The 6,100-nt window shown below is 38.1% G+C and overlaps 1 long non-coding RNA gene across 1 annotated transcript; it reads left to right on the forward strand.

Moving 5' to 3' along the window:
* The first annotated feature begins 494 nt into the window (after positions 1 to 494).
* LOC113029056 (uncharacterized) lies at positions 495 to 2,747 on the forward strand. The gene is made up of 2 exons (XR_003273335.1): positions 495 to 942; positions 1,469 to 2,747. It is a non-coding gene; the product is annotated as an uncharacterized LOC113029056 (long non-coding RNA).
* The last annotated feature ends 3,353 nt before the right edge of the window (positions 2,748 to 6,100 follow it).

Below are 6,100 nucleotides of genomic sequence, written 5' to 3' on the forward strand. Positions count from 1 at the left end.
TAATTGCCATTATAGTGTTAGCATTATATAGTGTGTATACACTTGTTTTGCACTTTATTTGAATATATGTCGTCGTCTCTGGATTGAGTGCTAGCAGTTTAACGTTTTTCTGCTAAGCATCACTTTCATCACTTCAGGACTGACAATGCCCTCATTCATCATGAGCATGAAAATGATCTGAATCAAACACTGTGGTCTTTATAATCCTTACACAAAGGCAAGTTGTTCTGTTTTGTCCCTTTAATTTGTCACCATCTTGTATGTAAAATTCCTTTTAGTGCAACATCTTGTCAGTCACCTCAAAATGAACCCTTGTGGTGCGCCAATGTAACCAGTGACTGACAGTCTGTTAGAAATGTTCTTCATGTTAAGTGAACATTCACAATGATGTTCTTTTTATTGATATGTCAGTTTATAAAGCTGGAAGCTTTCAGGGTCAAAGAAGCAGTTTTTTCTTTTAAAGAGAATACACTTTGAATGTTTTTCCACCTACACTGAATGGGTGTATATAAATCTACTGCAGAAGGCTACTTCACTTTCAAGGCAGCTGAAGGTAATACAGTCATTAAACACTGAGACCATGACGATCATAATCTCGGGGGAAGAAGCCCAGTTTAGGTAATCCCTGCTAAAGAATACAAACAAACAAACAAAAAAAAAAAACCCCACTAGCAATTAGTGAAATAGGATTCAGCTGCTACATCTATACATTAACTATGAAGCCACTGCAGTTAGCACAGCTTAGCATGAAGATTAGGCACAGCAAAGAGCTAGCTTGGTTATACTGAAAAATAATATTGTTTTAAAGGCCAATAATTAGCATAATTACCATTATGGTGTTAGCATTATATAGTGTTATTTAATCTACAACACTGGTTTTGCACTTTATTTGATATTTGTAGTCATCTTTAGATGGCGCGCTAGCAGTTTAACATTTTCCTGGTAAGCATCACTTTCAAATAAATATTCTGAACTTTTATTTATTTTTATTTATTATGAGCCTTATTTATTATTGCCCTTGCTGAGTCAACGCAACTGTAGATATGATTTATTGTCTGATCCTCTGTTGTGTTTGCCTGAATCCAGAAGTGAGTAAGGGTTTGATGGGTTAACAATTCTGTCTGATATCAAGTTTCTTTTATGTCTTGTAACCTTTTGAAATGTGCATGTGTTACCTGTATCTGTATCGAGGCATGTAACACTTCTTTGGTAACACTGATGTGGAATTAAATGTAGGTTTCATCTCAACTTTATGTAAGATTAATTAGCAAACTAGAAAAAAACAGCTTAGAAACCCAAAAATTGTACTGTCAAGATTTACTTTAACAATCTTTTTATGGTTATTAAGCAGTCTGTTTTTTTCACAGTGCCAGAGAACCTGCAGACTGAGATCGCTGTGTATATTGGAGATGATTACAGTACTTGTGTGGACTCATAATTTCTGAAATCTACAATTTTTGCCACATAGGTGTACAGGTAAACATCTGAAACTTGACATAAAGGAAGAAGAGTGAAAACTGGAAGAGGAACAACAGAACCAAGAAAAACAAGAGATGAAGTAAAACCAGAAGAGGAATGAGCAACAGTATAACTGATGAAATTACGCTTGTTACAGCATTAGGAGGCTGGGAAAGTGGTTTGACCAATTGTGAACCAATGCATCCAATATGAGAGGGTATTTCCTACTTCAGTTTAATTTATTGAATTGGATTTATTCAATTTGTTTGCTGGAATTTGGGCTGCTCAAATTTATGATTTAGATGATTTAATATAAGCTTTTTGGTCAGTGTTGTGAGGTTTGCAAAGGTAGTCTCTAAGCAGTCAGAAAAACATGTAAGTCATATTCTAAATTAGCAACATCGTGTGAAGAAAAGATGATAAACTAAGAACGAGACATCGAAATCAAAATTGCTGATGCATACCTTAGCATTTTTAAGTGTGCATACTGAGTGCAGGTTTCATGTATTTTCTATACACATCAGTTGGTGTGTGTGATGAGAGCCGCAATGAATACTGTGGGGGAAGAGGAAGGCAGAAACCTTAGGGCTGTTACACACTGTGTTGAAAAAGAAGATGCAAAGAAAAGATGACACAGAGTATGCACCACACAAGGAGACACAGCTGAGAGTTAACATCTATAAGAAACTTTAAATCAAGAATTTGCAAGTACATGCTGTAGGTGTTAGTTTTGTCTCTGCTTTGCCGTCAGCTCAGAGAAGTATCGACAACAACAGCTCATTATGTGTATCCCTGCTGCTCTTTTACCTCGTGTTTTTATTTTTGAAAATCTCAAAAAAGGATAGCACGGAGGTATAATTTTCACCAGACTGAAATGCTGCGGGTGATGTGTATTAAGGAATATTGAAGTAACTTTGATCAAGATACAGTACATCTCTATTAGAGTGTGTCGTTCGCCATTTAATTGGTTAAAACCCGACAAGTTTAACTCCCCGCATTTACTCAGATATGTATGCAAATGAAGCTGTGGCCGATGAGAGGCCCGTGCACCCCAACAGCTCCAGGCTATGACTCGTTGGCTGTGAATTCTACAGTTATTCGCTAACATCAATTCACTCAGGGAAGGCAATGCCTCATAATGTTGGTTCACTGTCAGGTTGAATGTTATCCAACAGCTGGTTTCCCAGTACCGATATACTGACAGAAAAATGCATGTATTCTCTTTGAACCATGCCTTTCTAAAAGTTTCCATTTAAATGCCAGCACAAATAAATCAAACTATTTTAAAATATTCTGTCTGTCTTTTTTTGTTTTTATACATATTAATTCTAAATCGAAAATGACATTTCAGTGTCACTGGTGGCAACGCCTTATTTAATACCCCCTCCTTTGGTCCACGGTTCTTTACAGTATTGCTTCAGTTCATTAAGGTTTGGGTATTTTCATTTATGGACACATTTCAATCAGGTTTACTAAATTAAATAACGCACACTACAACATTACAAAATAGCTCTAATAAATACAAATAGCTCTAACTGTGAATATCCCAGTATATAAAACAAAATTACATATGTCTGGTTGACATTGAGGTGCATACTGTCGTACTGTACTTTGTTATTTTCTCTGTAAAGGATGTGCAGATAGTAATGTTGTGCAACTATTGCATTGTGTACGTGTGCGTTAGATGGAGGAGTTGTCCAGGAATGATTTCCTGTGTCATTCAATGTTGCATTTAGGTAATCTCAGTCTATCACAGAGCATCCTCCTATGACTGGCCAGCACGTTATGGAGTGGATAGGAAGTTTTGTCCAGCATTGTCCTTATCTTGGACAACAAGGCGCCCAGGTCCTATGGCTTGATAGGCTGTCTTTGTTTTTCATTAAAACATGGAACACATGTGTACTATGCCCAAACACCTCGATTTTGGTCTCCTCTGTCCAAAGGACATTGTTCCAGAAGTTTTGTGGTTTGTTGAGATGCAATTCTGAAAACCTAAGATGTGTTGCCATGTTCATTTTAGAGACAAGGGGCTTTCTCCTGGAAACCCTCCCAAAAAGCTACACATGCTTTGTCTTTATCTAATTGTACTGCTGTGAACTTTAACATTTAACATGCTAACTGAGGCCTGTTGCTCCTGGGTTTTTTGCAATGTCTCTATGCACTGCAGTCTGATCTTGAGGCCAGTTTTCTGTGACATTCATTCCTGAGAAGTTTTATGACATTTTGTTAAAACATGCTTGAACGGCTGAATCCAGACTAGCAAACTGCAAAAACGTGTAGATTATATCCACAATAGAGTGCATGCTGTATCTACTCAATAAACAATAAATCTAATTTTGTGTTAATGCCCAATTGCATTAAAACTATTTTACTAAATATGGTTAAAACACTGACAGACAATATAAATATATTTTTGGGATAAATTCCACCCTGTAAAATTGTTGATGAATTACATAGTTTTTTCATAGACTTCATACAATTTCTCCACCATGAAGTACAAAACGAATTGATGAGCAAAATGCTTTTTGGCTTCACTTTAAGCCAGCAAAGTGCTGATTGTGGACATTTCTTTAATTTTCCTCTGTCATTAATTCCCCTTGATACATAATTTTTTGATAAACTGCATTCAAGCACAGGACCTTACCTTAATCATCTGATTAACATCAGCTGTTTTATTCACGCTTCACAATCACTGTGTCATTCACAGCTGACACCCAACACTCAGTTATATTGATTCAGGTATAGGTATTATAATCTGACAGCACAAATGGATCCCTTACATGCCAACAGCTCTTAATGTATTACCTCCTCCCACCACCCCAACGTTGTAGTTTCATTCAGTTTTAGCCTGAACGGAACATTTAAGAAGTGCTTATAAAGCCATCTTCTCTGCTGCTTTGGTTCTGTCAAAGAGCATCGCCTCCCTCCAAATCTATCAGTTTAACTCTTAGCTTTTGTGTCTGATTAAACCTTCATGTAGCAAACCAGTTCTTTACTGGTATTAATAATTTTATGAGCACTGCATTCAGACTGTACTGGGGATATCCAGTACACAACCACAAAGGCTGAAAGCCTGTTGATTCATACAACTGTGATCAGTGACCAGAACAGGTACTTGCAGGCATCCAACTTAGCAACATATAATGCCCACTTGTGGACACACATTCAGCAATCCAAAGGCTTGGCTAGACTCAGTAAGTAGATTGCACACCTGGTTGAACCCAAAATATGAAACATTATCACGATATTACTTCTGGGTAGTTGCAGTAGGTATTAAACAAAGACAGAGCCCGTTTAGAGGAAAGGAAGAACATACATCTTTATCAGCGTCCACTTACAAAAGGTTATCTTCCCTATTGCTCAAATGTTACCTGATAAATGTCCTGGTAACTCTCAATATTTTCACTGCGGGTGGCACATTTGTCATCGTTGAGGTGGCGGGCAGAGTAGGGCACAGATGGGAACTACTCCTACACACTGGCGTTGACATATGAGCAGCGGGTCGGACCAGACAAGCACGTGTTTGATTGATAACCCCTCGTGCGTACATCTTAACTACCGAGAAGCTGAACTCATGTGCAACGCTGGAATGTAATGAACTACAAGAAGCTTCATAGGTAAAGTTATACAAAAAGTAAGATTACCCCGCATTACTTGGGTAAAACTGTTGCAACGGCAACCACTCTCTCTGCCAACTTTAAATCATACCTCCAAGCTGGTATATGAAGCCTTTTGTGCTTACACGCGGGGGGGGGGGATAACTCAATGAAACAGCATTGTGTGATGTAGCAGATAACACATTCCTGATTTGTGATTGGTGGTAGAGTATCAGCTACTTGAAGGTAGTATGCCCACTTTAAAATCAACTTGTCAAATGTGACAAGGAAGATCCAGTAATTAGTACATATTGTCATTCCCTGAAAATAGATGTATTCAGACAACTCGTACCTATACTGATCTGCACATTCATCACGACCCATTTAAATCTATTCTTTGTTGTATGCTTTTTTTATTGCCATTTTGGAACCCTTCCACAGGCTGCACTGTACACTTGTCATGTGTGCATTCAAATTTATTAAAAACCTGTAAGATAGAACAGTAGGTGTATGTGAAGGGTACATCCACCACCAGTTTACGGGAGGCTCGCATGTTACTGTGTGTGGGCAAGCTGAGAAGAACGGCTCGAGCGAATACAAGAAAAGATACAATGCAACCCTTGTATGGATCTGACGCATTGTAAAAAGGTGTCCCTCGGCTGCTCTGCATCTACTTTTAAAGCGCTCCAAGTTGGGGAAAGCTTAACATAAGGACAATCTTCTCACATCATCAGATTAACGTTTTCTCTTCTTTTGATGCCTAAATATCAGCGACATCACAAACTTTACTTTGTGATTGACGTGAGCCAAAGCACACTTCCAGTATTGCTCATACCTAGAGGACAAAAAACAATTTTATTTCCAAATCTTTAGATATGATGGCTGCTGAGGGGAGAAGTTCACCCTCCAAGGTTTACTCTCTATAATCACACAGATGGAGCCAGCCAGGGATTGTAAAGGTAAGCTAACCCAGTCCCAGCAATTTTTCCACACACAGCAGTCTGTTTGGTTTGTTTGCTGTCTCTTCAGGACTGTGGGTTTTTTTC

Source organism: Astatotilapia calliptera, chromosome 9 (assembly GCF_900246225.1).
Source record: "Astatotilapia calliptera chromosome 9, fAstCal1.2, whole genome shotgun sequence".
NCBI classification, from domain to species: domain Eukaryota; kingdom Metazoa; phylum Chordata; class Actinopteri; order Cichliformes; family Cichlidae; genus Astatotilapia; species Astatotilapia calliptera.